We start from the raw sequence: 18,803 nt of genomic DNA, 5'->3' as shown, positions 1-18,803 counted from the left end.
GTCATAGTATTTCTGTTTATTTCGTTGGCCTAAATCGTGATGAAGTCTTAGTTAAAATCTCTCGGGAGCTAAAGGCTAATCGTCAGTTAGCTCGACAGGAGAGCAGGAGAGCTAGCCTTTAGCTCCTGAGAGATTCTAACTAAGACTTCATCATTTCAACCAATGTGCTGCACAGTGGGGAAACGTTACTTTTAACCTCTTAACTCCCACCTGAACATGTTTTCTCCAAATTCTCCAAATCTAAAAGCTTCCTCAAAACAGAGGCAAAAAACGAGAAGAAAATGAGGATGTAAACGCAACAAAAAAAGCTAAAAAGTGACAAAAAGAAGCGACAAAAGTGACAAAAACTGAACAAAAAAATGACAGAAATCCAGCAAAAAAATGACAAAAATCCAGCAAAAAAATGACAAAAATCCAGCAAAAAAATGACAAAAATCCAGCAAAAAATGTCAAAAATCCAGCGAGAAAGTGACCAAAGAGCAGCAAAAAAAGTCATAAAAAAGTGACAAAAACACACAAGGGAAATAAAAAGTGACGACTATGGCAAAGAGGAGAGAATGGATTTGGTTTTGGCGGGTGGTAAGAGGTTAAAAGTAGCTCGTTAGCTAGTCTCTAGTTAAGTAGCTAGTTACATTACTGCACTACTTTATGATGAAGGCAGAGCTCACATTAACTGAAAATTGTACGTCATTCACAGAATATTTTTAGCTTTGACGGTGTTAGGAAATAATATCTGCCATAGCACTAACTGGAATGCAAGGAAGATAACAACAAGTAAATATGATGACAGAGAAAGTACAGAGAGTACAAAGATGGCAACTAAAAAGTTACAGAAAGCGATGAGAAAGGAGAAAGTTAGCGCTCACACGCCTAAACACGCTCGCTGCACATACATTGTCACAATGTGGAGAACACCTCGAACCGACCTTGGGCGATTCGAGATGAACTCTGCAGACACACAGAAACAGATGCCCCTTGCATGGGAGGTATCAGGGAGTCTATAAAAAGTGCTGCGTTGTCTCAACGTGGAACGACCTACTGCTCGTGAAGCGTAACTATTGTTTGTATTTTCGTGTGATACCAATTCTCAATAATAATTAATGATTCTGATATCTGTTTAATGTCTTTATTTATCAGCGGTATGATCCAAAAGAACCGGATGAATTGTTGGAGAAGGGGAATGCACAACTAAAAGGCTAAAAAATAGTATAACTAAAAGTCCAACAATTTATGGTGCCGTGACCCGGATCTCTGTTGGTACCGAGACCTGGTGGTGGACGGTGTCAAAGTCAACCAGTGGCCACAAGGTAAGACGATTTGTCTATAGTATTGACCTTGACACTGCCCGGACCACTTGTGTAGAAATTGGACAATCATCCGAACCTAAAAAAGTCTATAGGGGACAGTAGAGAATTGGTATGACTGGTTTCATGTCTGCTTAAAGGGCAATACGCACATAGTCAAGGGACAAGTTCTGCATGTACACTATGGACCAGTGGCTTTGGTGAACTCCTGACACACTGGTTGGCGGAGAAATCCGTGTCTGTGTACAGAAGGGAGACAGTGAAGTACTGTCTCCAGAACTTTTGTTCATTGAGTGAAACGGTGTTCACTGGAAGCAGCGGGAGGCCGAAACCTAGCTGGTGATAACATAAACCTCTGTCAGTTGAAGTACAATGAACATTGAGTATTGTATATGCGTTTTTTGGGGTTTTTTTGTTTTGTTTTGTTTGTTAAACCGACTGGTGAAAACGTAGTGTTGAAGCTGAACACAGATAAGCGTTAGTAATAAGTTGGACGTCCGGCAAGACGAGAAAACTGACCGTCCGGCATGGCGAGAGAAAACTGACCGTCCGGCGTGACGAGAGAAAACTGACCGTCCGGCATGACGAGAGAAAACTGACCGTCCGGCATGACGAGAGAAAACTGACCGTCCGGCATGACGAGAGAAAACTGACCGTCCGGCATGACGAGAGAAAACTGACCGTCCGGCATGACGAGAGAAAACTGACCGTCCGGCATGACGAGAGAAAACTGACCGTCCGGCATGACGAGAGAAAACTGACCGTCCGGCATGACGAGAGAAAACTGACCGTCCGGCATGACGAGAGAAAATTGTGGGCCCATAAGCAATCAATAGAGTTAGTATACAGCTGGTGAAGACGTAGTGTTGAAGCTGAACACAGATACACGTTAGTAATCAGTTGGACGTCCGGCAAGACGGAGATAAAAAGGCAAGGGTCTGTGTAAATAATAGAAGGTGATTACACATTTAAGAAGTACATAGTAGATGTTGTGTGGATTTGTTTAAACTAGCGTCTGGCAGTAGGAGGAGTTCACATAACTAAAGTTGAAGGGGAAGTAAGAATAAATAAATAATAAATATAGATAAGAAGATATAATAATAATAATAATAATAATAATAATAATAATAATAATAATAATAATAATAATAATAATAATAGAAATAATCAATGAAAAGGTTATAGTAAGTAAATAGATAAAAAACAGAATATATATATATATATATATATATGTGTATGTATATATATATATATATATATATATATATTAAACAAAAACTACAATGGCAACAGTAAATGATTGGATTAAGTCCATTGTACACTGTACAGACAATACGGAGGGAGTGAGAAAGGCATTCGAAAAAGAAGTGAGAGCATGGAAAAGGGAATGTCAAGAAAGCAAATTGATTAGAAAGGATAAGGAGCTAAAACCCACTGTTGAGGAATTAGAACAAATAAGAAGACTAACAATAAATTACAAGGAAATAGCAGTATCCACGAGAAGGGAAAAGGATATAAAAAGATGGGCAGAAAATGAAAAATTGATTGGGAACATCATAGATCTGACAAAGGCACTACTCGGGACAACAACCAACACTAAAAAAGGGATGAAAACAGATAGCCAGCCGAGTGCACCACCTCCCCCAAGTTATGAAGAGTTACATAGGGAGGCGAGAGACATTGTAGCGAAGAGCATGGCTTTAGCCTTGCCTGTAGTGACTGTGCGGGACGCCACAGCAAATGTGCATCTCCCTCGACTGGAATGCACAGTTTCTTTGTCAGAGCAGGAGAAGAGAGATGAGGACATGAGACTGGGGGAAGCTTTAGAAAAACAACGACGAGCAGTGATACAGGATGTGAAACTGGCATTGGATCAGAGGGTGGACCCTCTGATCAATTTAACTGTAAAGGCAATATCAGACTCAGCAATACAAAAGGCACAGGGTGCTATGACCCAGGTAGACCAGGTCATACACACACTAGCAGCTTCTGACATACCACTGCCACTCTCAGATTTGACAACCAGTCTAGAAAAAAAACAACTCAAAGAACTGGACGAATGCCAGACTACCGGTCAAATCATTGCAACAACAGAACTCAGAGGAGGCAATGCATGACTTACTAGAGCATTTTCGGAATGCCCGTATCAGTATCAGTACTGACCACCCTTACACATCAACACCCCACACAAGTGATCAAAATCAAATTAATGACAGTGAAGTTAGGGCTCAAGGTGGGATGCAAGCATCACCAAAGACATGTCAAACGTCAATTTCCCTAACACCTCATGGGACAGAAGCACCTCTGTTAGTAGTTACTCCAGATATGATACAAGTGGCACAGGGCACACAGATAACCCCAATACAGCTACAAAGCAGGTCAACCCATATGACACCCACTGCGTCATTGCAAACACAGGCACAACAAAACAGAACCTACCCATTAATACAACCAGATACCAAGGGCCAGACACCACGAATTGCACCTAAACAACTTCTGAGACCACCTCTTCCCCTAACTACAAGAGATATTCGTAGAAACCCCAGATTAACTAGAAATAGTAATCCAAACTACACAGGAAGGGGTCCTAATACCCTCCAGACAGCAAGATTGAGAAGGGAAAGGAGACAACAGACATTATTAACTGCAGCACAACACGCACTCGAGGATGAAGAGCAGTACTGGCAAGATTCTAGCGATGATTATGAGTCTGAGGGAGAGGACGAGATTTATTACCACAAGGCAAAGGGAAAGACCAGGGTGGCGGGGAAATGTGGGAGAGAACATAGAGACTCTGAGTCAGAAACTACAGAAGAATGCTACCCGGTCATGTCCTCAACAGATAGATATGGCAATAAGGTAGTGACACATAAACCATTCTCACATAGTGAGATGGATAAGATAAAAGAAGCCATGGCAAACCCCATGCTAAAGGGAGGAAGGGCATGTATGCTGTCTATAAAAAGGCAATTTCCCCCATCAAACATCACTATTGGAGATTTAGCTCAACTACTGCAGGATTACACTGGAACATACGGGGACATAACCTATGGCCTAACTAAAGCTGACACGGTTGAGAGTCATTGGAATATCCTGATGACCAAGATGAATAACAGATTCCCCATACCAATGACAGCCATGGACGCCATTGACACGACAATAAAGGCTGATGAGTCGGCTACGGCTTTTACCCAGAGATTTGAAAATTCATTCTATGCCATATACCCTGCAGGTACAGAATCAAACACATACTTTGAGATGTTCAAACATAAACTGTATACTGATCTACCACATAAAGTCAGGACCCAACATATTGCAACACTGGCTCCAGAGTCCTATGACTTTCTAACGACTTACGCAAGAATTAAGAAAGGGATGAAGGACAAGGAAGAAGAGATGGATGTAAAGAATAAAGATCTCCTTGAAAAATTATTAAAGGCTCAACAAACACTCACAGAGCTCCAGACAAAACAGATTCTTGGAAAAAAAGAGAATAAAACTAAGAAGGGAAAGAAGGTAGAAAAGGATAGTGACAGTGAAGGTGAAGAAGAGATGGTGAGTGTGGGACAGTCTGGATTTGAAAAGTGGCAGAGAGTCTATGGTACGTAGGTCGGGGGAGTGAGTTCCAGAGCTGGGGGCAGAGCGGCTGAAGGCTCAACCCCTGGTGACGGAGCTGGAGAGAAGGAGGAGCAGAGTGTGTGGGCAGGAGGTCAGATATGTACGGAGGAGCCAGGTTAGGAAGTGCCTTGAATGTAATGAGGAGTGTTTTGAAATTGATTCTTTGTTTTATGAACTCTGAAATGACATACCATATAAGAACCAAAGCAATGGGCCAAAACAACGTGTATGAGTATAAAAATCTAGTTTTTACATGAACAAAGATGAATATAATGTTTTTGTGTTTTGAATATTTGTACATAGTGTGCAGAAGATCCAACAAAGACAAAGACAAATTGATGGACCTGATGTGAAGTAATTGTAGGAACTGAGAGGCAGATCATTACATTGATCTCCTTATCCCTTACATTGAAACTGTATTAGCTCAGCAGTTTTAGTATTAATATTTTAATGGCACCTCTAAATGAAATAAATAAATATAATGAAGGACATGAAATGTGATATGACGACATCTGACAGCGAAACAAACTAAGTCCAGCCACTAAACAATACGGTGCGGTGTTTATCTTCTCAGGTACCTGGCACATTGTGGAGATTGACTTGAACACCCCAATGGTGAGGACCTTTCCAGGTAGAGAATGAGTCCGGTTTTGAGGAGACGTTTGTGATGGGAAAATATCACAATAATGAGGGGGAGACTTGAAACGGACCCCTGAACAATGAATGGGGGAAAAGCCGTTCTAGAGACTGGAATGTGGAACGTGGACAGACCTGATCAACCTGGCCGCAGTCACCATTCTTATTGTCTGACCTATTTTAATGAGGGTTCAATAATTTTTTTCAAATTTAAAAACATAAAAAATATATATATATATATATATATATATATATATGCTAATTTGAACCAAAAATTGTGCATTAAGGGCTTCAGAGCCCTGGCACTGCCTGGTAATAGTAACGGTACCATTGACAGTTACCCTGACTGACCCTGACTTTGACATGACGGACCCTGAGCGTTCCCTCGGTACCAAAATGGCCCCTTTAAGGGGTGAAGACTCGGATGAAGACATCTTCCCTGTCCCTAGAAATTGATTAGGGCACAACATGCACACTTTGCGTTCTGCTAATACACCAACACAGCATATAATGTTCCATGAGAACTGTGTGGTCCTTTATATATCAATGTGTGCCGTATTAGTCACATTTGATCTCAAGAATATATAATGCCTTAATAGAAGGAATTAACCATTGTACACAGGCCTTACTAGCCATTGTGTGAAAGTTTTTTCTCATTTGGATTATTTTTTATATATGGGACAGAACATATATTCTGTTGCCATATACATTTTACTCATGTGTTTATGATCATTATACCTAATGTGCACTGTTGATTTTTACATTATAACTTTAAGTAATTGCATATCTAAATATATAGGTATTGGTATAAATTGTGTTTTTCTACTTATCATAGAAAAACTTACAGTGTCAAAATTCTAAATTGCTGCTCTCAGTTCTCCTGGAACAAACTCGAGGTTCGTGCACACACGTAGAGCTGGAGCTAACAAATAGGTTTTAATCAGGTACACCACTAGTTACGGCCCAGGGACAGATGACGAGGCAGGGATCGAGAGGGTTTGAATCTCCTGGTACTCGTCGCAAATTCATGCCTGGTACCGGCACATCTGAAACTTTCTTGCCGTAAAAAAGGGGGCCGATTTTGAGAGTAGTTTACTAATAGTTTTAGGGCATTTTTCTTTTCCACCCATTGTTGTGACACATTCTTGCTCTGTGCTGCTATGCCACATCATTGCTGCTTACACATAACCGCTGATGGGGTAACGTAGTGGTCTGGTATCTATCTCCATGGCGACCGGATATGTGCTGGCCTGGCAGTGCTCGTTTCTGATGGTTTAAATGGAGATCTGCATATCTAGCCACTTCCTGCCTATACAGTAATATAATGTTACACTTCCGGGGTTTGTAGCTTGTCATGGGTGGACAAGCTAACAGGGGGTATTGTAAGGGTCACTTTCACGTAGTTTAAATATGTATGAAAATGAAGCGCCTGGGATATTGTAACGTAAGAGGCCGCTTCCAGAAAACACAGTGGCATTGTTTCGGTTGTATCCGAAAAGTGCTCTAATCAGGCCAAGGTCAGAAAACTAAGTGCTCCAGCAGCACATCGCAACACTCTTGACACATTCCTTTTTGAAACACATGATTATGAGCTAATGATAAACATTTTTCCCCATTGAGCCCATACTACTTTGTATTACAGGTTTTTCCTCAGAGAGACAACTAGATGATATCATTACCAATCAAGGCCGCAGCGAACAGTATCAATTGCTATTAAAAAAATAAATAAATAAATAAACGTAATCAAAATTACATTATATACACACAACGCAGAAGTATGAAGTAATTGTGCGATCACCCAAGTGAGAGCATATGAATGATTGACTGGCGGGCCTTGATTGGTAACCCTGTACAGAAGTCTATACTTACACAAAGCTTTTTTGCACTTTGCTACAGCGCTACATTAAGAATCAAGGGGAAATGGGTTTAGGACAGGAACAAGCTAATTACCGCTGTAACACCTAGAAGTAACTATAAGACACATATAGAAATAAAGTTGGAACGCACACACTTTAAAGGAGGAACCTCATGAGCATGACGACAATGCCTGAACTTTAGTTCTGACAAAAACCACTAGAAAAATACACGCTTGGGAGCGAAGTTTAGGAATGACCTGGAAACAAGTGTTCCAGGTCAACAGGGGGAGGGTCAAAATTTTGATTTTTAGTTTAAAGACATGTTTGTGACCTGTGGAAGATACCACAGGTCAACAGGGGGATTGTTAGGAAATAATATCTGCCATAGCACTAACTGGAATGCAAGGAAGATAACAACAAGTAAATATGATGACAGAGAAAGTACAGAGAGTACAAAGATGGCAACTAAAAAGTTACAGAAAGCGATGAGAAAGGAGAAAGTTAGCGCTCACACGCCTAAACACGCTCGCTGCACATACATTGTCACAATGTGGAGAACACCTCGAACCGACCTTGGGCGATTCGAGATGAACTCTGCAGACACACAGAAACAGATGCCCCTTGCATGGGAGGTATCAGGGAGTCTATAAAAAGTGTAAGAGACAAAGCAGCGGCAGAGATCTCTCACATGGGGCCGCAGCGCTGCGTTGTCTCAACGTGGAACGACCTACTGCTCGTGAAGCGTAACTATTGTTTGTATTTTCGTGTGATACCAATTCTCAATAATAATAAATGATTCTGATATCTGTTTAATGTCTTTATTTATCAGCGGTATGATCCAAAAGAACCGGATGAATTGTTGGAGAAGGGGAATGCACAACTAAAAGGCTAAAAAATAGTATAACTAAAAGTCCAACAACGGAGATCATGTTTAGTTTAGCTCCATTTATCCTGCGACCTCACATTTTTCAGAAATAACTGGACGACGTGGAGGCGTGAACCATCCGACACAAAGTCCAGTTATTTCTGATAATGGACATTTCATTGGGCATTATCCCGCTGATACCATGTTTCCTCTGTGGTCTCTGTTTAGGGCTGTTTGTAAAAATGTGTGAAGGCCAAACGTTCAGAGCTTTTGTGAACGAGCGTCTGGCTGCGGCGGCTGGAGAGACACGTGCGCTGTTTGAAAGGACGACAGCGGAGTGTGAGGAGGAACTGCGTCGCTCCCAAGACGAGAACCGGAGGAAACAGCGGCTCCTGGACCCGATACTGAGCCCGAGAGTCGTACTGGTCAGAGTGGACGCTGGTCAGAGTTTGAAACGGGAAATCACCGAGACCTCACGGATCAAAGAGGAGCCAGAAGAGCAGAGCGTCACACGGGAGGAAGAGCAGCTGCCAGTGTAGGCTCACACACTTTCAAACACGTCTCAGTCACTTTATTGTTCACTTTATTCATATTTAAATCATGTTTCAGGTGTTTCCCAGAGTCCAGTGCTGTGAGTGTGAAGAGAGAAGAGCCCTCCCCGCTTCCACAGAGACAAACTGAGCGCGGGAACATCAGCTCAGAGCCACATTTCCGCTCAGAGACGGAGGGACACACTGAGCACTCGTCTGACACTGACGACGATGATGAAGAACCTCCATTCAGCCGCTCAGACGCACAGATGGAGACAGAGGCTGATGGAGATCACCACAACCAGGTCCAGAGCAGAGACAGAAGCACCAAAGTCTCCGCCCAAAACAAGTCTGACCCAGAGACGAGCGCGACGGTCGACAACGGAGAGACGTCTGGAGCTGACGGAGGAGAAGAGAAGAAGAAGCACCGCTGTCATGATTGTGACAAGACATTTAGTCGAAAACATGATTTAACAAGACACATTAGAGTGCACACAGGGGAGAGGCCTTACAAGTGTTCAACATGTCAGAAAACATTTAAACAAGTTGGTACTTTAATTTCACATAGAAGAACACACACAGGGGAGAGGCCTTACAGCTGTCAGGTCTGTGAGAAAAAGTTTACACACCTCTTTAGCCTCAAGATGCATAGACGAACACACACAGGAGAGAAACCACACGGCTGTTCAATCTGTAATAAAACATTTGCCAAAAAGTGTAACTTAGATAATCATAGAAGAACACACACAGGAGAGAGGCCTTACAGCTGCGCAGTTTGTCAGAAATCATTCACCAAGAGAAGTAATCTGAAAACACACAGGAAAACACACAGTGTTTAAAGCACATTTCAACATCCGAACATCTTTCTCTTTTTCTGAAGAAATCAATTTAAATTTCTCTTCATACAAAGTTTAAAGATTGTTCTCAATTTACTGTATGTAATTTTCTGCAGACACTTCTTTTTCGTCTTATGAAAACAATTTATTCCACATGTGATTTATTTTGGTTGAATTGACTTCACAAATCTCTGAGTAAAGACTGATTCTGGAAACAGCTTTAAAACATTTAAATGTGTTAATTTTGGATTTAATTGTTTGATGAAATACTGTATATATGTTTAACGAGTTAATCAGAAATGTTTGCATTGATTGAAGCCAATTGTTCTGTGTTTTTAAATTCTTGACAAATCAGTTTTAGCCTGTTTGACATTTTGATTCTTATTTTTCAATTTGTCAATAAAACTTCAAAATCCTCATCTCTGCGTCTGTTATGTTATGGAAATATTCCTGTGATGTAGTTTTCATAGTTTTTCATAACTGAAGTTCAGTTACTTGGGTAAAGGGCCACTCGGCGAATCTGCCCTGATAACAAAATGGTTCAATAGAAAACGTGTGAAGCACAAGAGCCGTCTAATTTCCTCTCTGTCACGTCCACACTGAAGTGCTCCGCAAAAACATAGATATAAGTTAGTACTCGTCATCATGCAGTTCACGTAGCTCTGTGAGGAGAGCGTCCGGTTAATGATCAGATGGTCGTGAGTTCGAGTCAGATGATGGCTATGATGGTTTAGTCGTTTGACTTGATATTCGCTCATTTTAGATGGTTGTATCACTGATTCTTCTTTCATTAATTATCATTTGTTTGTTTCTATTCTCATTATCCAGAGCAGTTTTCCTCTTTCCTCTTTCTAATGCTGTTAAAGGATCTGTATCCTGCTATTTTAGCCATCCCAAAGTAAAGCATAGGCATTTATATGATATATTGTACCTCCACCACAATGGAGCACTATTTTTTGTGAAAAATATAAGTATTTTCTGGGGGTATTTTGCAAACCCGGAAGACAAGACGCTTCGATTCAGTTAACCCCGCCCCTTCTCTCCTAGCGGATCCGCCCATGCATTATTAGCAGTAAAATAAATATAAATATCACAGCAATAAGTGAAGTTACTTCACAATGCAGTTATAAAGAGTTGACATCTGCAACACAGCTTCATTATGGCTCACATCACAAGCTAACACGCTAACACACACGCTAACACACAAGCTAGCACGTGTTTTGACTCACCACCGCTCTGTCCTGGCCTCTCCATCACATTGGGGACTCGCGTTGGTTATAAAAGTTAATCCACTTTGACAAACTAGTGTCATTCGTTTGTGCACACAAAAGTAGCGTTTGTTTTTTCGGTTCTCATGCCCCGTTGCTTACAGTAACTCTGGTTCTCTGAATGTGTACAGTCTTAAACAAATTGGGCTACTTGCAGGCTAATTTTCAGTGGCAAGACAGAAACGAAATGCTAAACAATGACACTAATTTGGAGTGAATAGGACACTATGGGGGGGCTGATCAATTACCAATCAGTGATCAATACTTCAAAAACTAAGTGCGCACAAACGCTAATTGTGTGTGCACAAACGAAGCACAAACGAATTACACTATTTTGAAGGAAATCTGACACTATGGGGGGGCTAACTTCACAAGTCGTATAGAAGGTTCACCAAACATCCATCAGAGACAGTCACAGAAAAACACTATTTTGACTGAGAGTCGCTGAATCTCGGAAAGAAATTCCAACTTCTGGCGAGTGGCCTCTTGTTTAGGAAGGTTGAAAAAAGTCCTGCACCTCCCGTAGCCAAACGCGCTTTTCTCAGTGACATTATCGTTAGGTAAGAATAAAGAACAGGCGTGTCCAGAGTAGGTTAGAAAGAGCTCCTTCTTCACAGCCTTCAGTGCAAACATGACATCTGTTCAGACGCTCAGGGCTGCGTTTGTTTTCAGCCCTGGCCTGGAAGTGCTTCCTTTTTTTAAAAAAAATATTTTTTTAATAATTGTATTTTTGATCAGGAAATAGCATATCAACAAGGCTAAAAGCTCCAAAAAGTAGATTATGAATGATATAGGCCCTTTAAACAGCACAATCCTGGTTCATATTTCTGAACAGAATAAATGAGCCGAGTTCGCTTTCTTCAGGCTCACTGCTGCAATGCTTTTACACCACCAGATGGCGCCTATGAGCCTACCAACACAGTGTGTTACAGTGTGAAGCTATTTTGAAAGTGTTTGACACACACTATGAGGTATCATTAACCCATCACAGGCATCTGGAGCCAGGGGCGGATCTAGAGGGGTGGCATGGGGTGGCAGCTGCCATCCCTAGTAAAGGTCTTGCCACCCCACTGATGTCATGTGATGTCTCCCATCTGCTCTAGAAGCTACTTCTCAGATAGTTCTCAGTTAGTAGTTTTTGACAGGACAAAGAACTACTATAAGTTATATAGCTCAACTTAAGGCTAAAGAAGGAGTCAGTTGCCAATTCCTGTGGCTTCCAAGATGATGATTTATTTTTAAAAACTTTCTACAGCCTTGCAATCAAGCAAAACTTGTGTACCCTCGCTATAAACATTCAACATTGTAAAATGTGTTGCCACCCCAGAAATGATCCCTGACCCCGCTAGCCACCCCGTGTTTTTTTTTCTAGATCCGCCCTTGTCTGGAGCCGTGAGAGAAAGATGCAACTTCATATTTGATCATTTATGGAGAAGAAAATCTTTCAATATTTGTAAAAGGAGAATTGTTTTATCTTGGACACACTGGTTTGTGCTCCACATTTATTTAACAGGATGAAAACTGTAGCAGTCAAAGACATTAAGAAATTGTTTATGTTCTAAGATTAGTAAAATGCTCAACAGCAATGTAAAGGTCATAGAAACAGCCGATAATGATGAATATTAAAAGTGTATGACAGATTGTACAGCTTTAAATGTCCACAGCCTGTGTTTATTTGGAGAGTTCGGCTCACTCTGGACACTGTCAACAGCTTCTGCAGAACCGGGCTGTAGAGACTTATTTAAGCAGAGCCTCCAACAAACTAAATCAATGCAATCCGTTACCCCAAAACCTGTGCAAAAAAACAAAAAAAAGACCGAAAACTCAATAAAACTTGCGTATTCCACATTTATTCATTTAAAAACATGACATTCTTCAAAATATAAATACATCTCTTCGTCGCACTCGCACACACACACACAGCCCTGATTCGAAACGTAAAAAAATAACGGTGCAACGACCAACAAACTCCGCCTTCACGACCAAGATGAGAAAACTACGGCAGGTCTGGTGGGCGGCTTTCAATCATCTCGATACAACGAGGGGGGAAAATAGTGTTTTTGACCAAATTATATGCAAAGTATGGCTTAAAACAAACTATGATCGACTGCAAATATTACAAAACTGTTGCTTGATTCCAATGACAAGTCGCATTAACTGAGGCGGTGATAAAATAATGTGCTTTAACTGACTTTTTTGCCCCTTGGAATTCTCTGCTTCGATCAAGAAAGACCAGACACTTTACGCACATTCATTAATGACTTTAACAGATTTAATTTCGTGAATAAAATCAGCTCATGAAAATGTACTGAGGCCTAGTAGAGTTTATGAAAAGGGGGCCCAACGTGAAACCTTCTTGCCCACGGCCCCAGAAAGTCTGCCGACGGCCCTGCTCGGAATATTTGACCCGAATATTGACCAGTTGTGTTGAAATAAAAAGGCCACAAGGGGGCAGCGACTTATTATGACTAGCTTTTCCTGCTTATAACCTGCTCTCTTTCTTCTCTCTTAACCTCTTCACATCCGCCTTAACCGAGCACATTCTCTCCAGTTCGGCTTTACCCAAATCTAAAGGTTTCTTACAGCCTGTGCCTCGTTTGAAAGCTAAGCAAAACATCTCTAAATGGAGTTTTATCCTCGCTTTGTTGTGGTCGCTTTTTTCTCCACTGTCATCCTCGTTTTTGTGGCTTTTTCATCTCGTTTTTGTCGCTATTTTGATGCTTTTTTTTCAAGTTTTTCTTTGGGTAATGCCAAGCTGGAGAAAATCTGCTCCGTTTAGCCAGGGGTCAAGAGGTTGATTTTTCCCAAATTTAAATTTAAAAAAGCATTTTGATCTCGCCTTTGCGTTTTCGGAACGCTCACTTTGTCCACTCGCAGTCACAATAATGTGTTTATAAACAGGGGCGGACTGGGACTGAAAAACAGCCCTGGACTCTGACCAGCCTGGTCCAAATTAGTGTAAATGCGACACTTCCACAAAGACATATGTTAACCTCTTACCCCCCGCCTTAACCGAGAGCATTTTCTCCAGTTCGGCTTTACCCAAATCTAAAGGCTTCTTGACTGGAGAGCAACACTGTAACGCCTCATTTGAAAGATAAAATCTAGAAAAGTGACGGTAACTTTTTGTCACGTTGGCGCTGCATTTTTGTCATGTTTTAGTTGCTTTTTGCTGCTTTTTCATTACTTTTTTGTGGCTTTTTTGTGTGTTTTCGTCACTTTTTCATTGTGTTTTCGTTGTGTTTTTGTCTCTTGTTTTTCGTTGTTTTTTTGTCATGTTTTTGTTGTTTTCTCATTGCTTTGTCGTCATTTTTTCGTCACATTTTGTTGTGTTTCTGTCGCTTTTCCAGCAGATTTTTGTTTTTGGATGCTTTTCTTTTATGCTTTTAGATTTGGGTAAAGCTCGGTTTCGCCCGGGATAAGGGCAGGGTAATGTGAGAGGCCAGGCCGGTGGCCCTAGAGCCAGAGGCCTCTTCCAGAATGGACATATGGCCAGTCCGCCCCGTTTATAAAGCAGGAACAGGCAAGTCTGTTCAGTGGAGGGACCATTTTCATCAAAAGACCAAGGGCCCTCCAGACCCTCCAATTGTAGCCGAAGTAAAGTAAACTAACGATTATTTTGTTAATCGATTAATCGACCGATTATTTTTACGATTAATCGATTAATCGCTTGGCTGTGAAAGGTGCATGGAAATTGTATTTGTTTGTTGTAAACTTAAAGTAAACGTTTGTAGGAGGCTCTTTATGCTAATTCTGCTTTCTGATTGGACGAGACAAAGACAGATATTTATGAAATTTACGATGTACAAAACACTGCAGACCATAACTTTAAAAAACAAAGTAGGTTTTCATCCAAAATACATAATTGCCATGTCTTTTTTGCTCAATTTTAGAGCAGTTTAGTTTACTAGAAAACGATTAATCGATTACTGAAACTATTTTAGTAATCGATTAGTGGTCGATTAATCGATTAGTTGTTTCAGCCCTAAAGTAAAGCATCACTTTTTTCCCAAATCTGGTCCATATGAATATTATCTAACAGCAGATTGTTCTGTAGAAATGAAAAAAACGGCAGTCATAGCTGGCGCTAGTTAGCGTTAGCATTAGCACGATTCTCCGTTATTTATGGGCTGTTGAACCACTTTGCTCCTCATGTCTTTGTTTCTTTATTTAGTAGAAAACTATATTCATGATTCAGCGTTTGTTCAGTAGTTTTTTGAATAATTAGAGAAAGTTTAGACATTGTTTTCCCCTTAACTGTTTTCAAACATGACCATATATGGACGATACCAGAGATGCCGTCTGTAACTTGGAGCAGGGATTTTTGGAAGCAGCGTTTTGATCGGAAATAAAGTCTTTATATTTCCCTTACACTGGTTTGTAGCCACGCACTTTAGCAACGCAAACATTTAACGTTTTTTTTATAATATAGTTGATTTAGACACTTTTACTTCGTATCTGGGGCACAGATGGGTCAAGAAATTCCTACAAACCCTTTAAAAAATATCTCCATGTAAATATTTGGCCTGTATTCACTGTTATTTGTATAATTGTGCGCAGATTTGTGAGGATTTTGAGTAAAAACCCCGACTGATCTCTCTCAAAACCAGCCATAAAACACATTTGTGCTGAAGATACAACACTGCTCGTTCTTGATGTTGAGGCTCTTTTTAAAACTTCTCCAAAACACTTAAGAAACCCATTCACCAAAAAGCCGTTCTTCCTCCAACACTTCGCACGGTTTCGAGAGTCTGTACAACGTTATTTACATGAAAGTCCAGGTTTAAAATGACTGCGTTCATTCGTCCGCGTCGACTCCGAAGACGGTCGGCTCGAGATGCGACTGGTACAAAAAAAAAGAAAGATGGCAGCTCCGCGTAGTGTCTCCTGTAGCAGCCGGTTCCAGTGGTTTTCGAGGGAAAACTCCGCCCACAAGCGCGAAAACGTCTGCCTAGTTTTAAACATCGCCTTCGTGAGCAGCACATTCTCATGAGTCACTTTGCATATTTTCTTATCTTCTTCACAAAGGCGTGTATTTGGGATCAGGGGCGATTTATTCAAGATGGCCGTGATTGACAAGCGGATTAACCAATCGGAAAAGCTGGACGTGATGCAGGCGGCGGCTTTTGTAAACAAGGAAGTTGATGTTAGTTTGGCTTTACGAAACAAATGTGAACGATCGGTGTGAGGAATCTGCAACTTTCAACATCAAAAGAGCCACTTTAGTCAGTTTTAAATCAAAAGAAAGTATTATTATCCGCCAACGACAAAGCTTACACTTTTTTTAATTGACAGTATGATGTGAACTAAATGAGTTAACAGTTAAAATTACGTAAACTGTTCTGATTGTTGGAAATAAAGGTCGATCTGGATGGTTCTTCCCTAAAAAATGTCAACAAATCATTTGTCACAGACTTCCTTTCTCGCCTCATGCGATTGCAGACTCATATAAACACTGTGAAGGGACTCGGATAAAATTCTTATCGTGTGAATTATGGTCTTTTAAATTAATTCCTCGTAATTAATCGCACTGAAGGGACTACACAGTGTTTAAAAATGGTAAAATGATCTATTTTCCTCCCCCTAAATGTTCCAACAATGTCCTAATGTGCAGAATGAGCCCAGACCTGTTCACCACAACTGCCTCTAAAATCCTGCACTGTCACTCAGAAAGGTGTTACTTCGGGTCCAAATTGCCGTCATGCACGCGCTTAATATAGAAGCTGCAGTTACACCTAAGACCTGAGGTGGCAGTAGTGAGCATAAAATGGCTAACTTGCATCTAGCCCCTTTAAGCTTCATGTATTCAGGGGTTGTATTTATTTTTTAGAGGTATATTTAATACTTTACTTCTTTGTATTTTTCGACATTTCAACTTATTTTGGTGAAGATGTGAGGCCTGTGTGATAATTTCAAACACACTCAAACACTCGGCTTAAAGCTGCCTGAAAGGGACTATACAGAGTTTAAAAATGTTAAAAGTAAGTATTTTCCTCCCCTTATGTTCCAGGCATGTCCTAATCAGTATTAATTTTGACAACATATATTTACTTTTAGTCTTAGTCTTTTGACGAAAATGTAATTCGGTTTATTTATTTAATTGAATATCTTCAATTTTAGTCTAGTTTTAGTCGACTAAAATTGCAAGTAAATTTAGTCGACTAAATTTAAGACTAATTTAGTTGACTTTGCATTTATAATATTCATTCTAATCATATTTAATCTTGTTCCTCTGCTTCATGGAGCTGCTCCACATGAACAAAGCTCAGAGCTGATCCTTTGGCAGAGAATTTAAATGATCTGAGGCTCTTTCAGACGCTCAATAGAAGTTTGGATGATTTTAGTCTCTCCCTTTCATTTTTATTTAGTCTTATTTTTAGTCGACTAAAATATCTGGACATTTTAGTCATAGTTTTAGTCTCATGAGAAACTTTTAATTTAGTTTTAGTCCAATTTTAGTCGTCAAAAATATCACTTTGACTAAAATTAAGACTAAATATTTTAGTCAACGAAATTAACACTGGTCCTAATGTGTAGAATGAACCTGTTCACCACAACTGCCTCTACAATCCTGCACTGTCACTCAGAAAGGTGTTAATTCGGGTCTGAAGTGCCGTCATGCACAAGCTCAATATAGAAGGTGCAGCTACACGTGCATAACCTGCATCTAACCCTTTTAAGTGATGTCTTTTTGAAATGTTTTCATCAGTAGGTGGAGCAGTGAACTCTGCTTTGCTCCACCCCCTCCCCTCACCTGGCTCTCCCCCGTCGCCCCTCACTCCCCTCCACACTGCTCAGACCACACGCATTCAATGAGCTACGGAAATCTACACATTCATCCTCATAAATAAGATATGTAAGTAGTACGTTTCCAGAGCAGCCTCTCCTCCGATGCTGCTTTGCTTTGTGAGGGGGAAGAAAAGGAGGGAAAAGACCTGAGGCTCCGGTAGATATTGGATTAATAAACAGGAGGATTTCAGCTGCATCAGAGCAGTTTGTCACATGTTTGTCAGTTCTCCATCTTATTGTAAACTTCTGTCATAATGCTAAGACTGTTAGCCGCTAACTGTTGCTGCGGCTTCAGTTTCGAACATTTGCGATCTCTTGTTTACTTGTTTGTGTTTACGTGATGCTTGGGGGGGGGGGGTGTACTGTGAGGTGAGGGCATGGATCTACTATAATAAGCGGGTGAGGGAGGTGTGAGGACAGTGTGCGAGTGTGACGCATAAGGTGGCGCATCTCGAGGCGCTTGTTCGGTGCCGGACGGGCAAAACGGGATCGCTAATAGCCCTTTTCCACCAGGCTGGTGCCGGTGCTGGTTCTGGGCCAGTTCCAGTTTCAGAACCGGTTCTTTCGTTTTCCACTGAAAAAAACGCTGGCTCTTGGTTCCAAAATCTGGTGCCGGTTGGGAACCAATTAAAAGCTGGACCAAGAAACGAGCACCAGTGATGTCAGCGGCTGGGGGTGTGGCTCTCTCCTCCAACAAACAATCAGTATTAGTTAGTTTGTGCTTAGAACTTCCTGGAGAAGCCGAAACAGTCTCTGTGGAGGAAACTGTTGTTCTGCTTTATGCTCTTCAGCTAAAACAAGAGTTAGAAAGAAGAAATCAAAATGTTTACGGCTGCTGTGACTGAAACATAAACTTATTTTTCTGTATTTTATAACCAGAAGTGGCTGTAGTAAGATGTTAATATCCATTTTTGATGTTGACTTCCCAAAGCGTTGCTATGACAATAGGCACAGCTCTCATTTTGGTGGGAAACCAAGTCAGTATGGAACCAACCCGGCACCAGAACCAGCTCTGAACCAGCCTAGAACCAACACCTTGGTGGAAAAGCCCTATTGGAGCAGCTTTAACTGTGTGAATGAACAAGTTTCACCGTAAAGTTC

The sequence above is a fragment of the Gobius niger genome (assembly GCF_951799975.1).
Source record: "Gobius niger genome assembly, chromosome: 24".
Taxonomy (NCBI): domain Eukaryota; kingdom Metazoa; phylum Chordata; class Actinopteri; order Gobiiformes; family Gobiidae; genus Gobius; species Gobius niger.
This window is presented reverse-complemented; position numbering follows the sequence as displayed.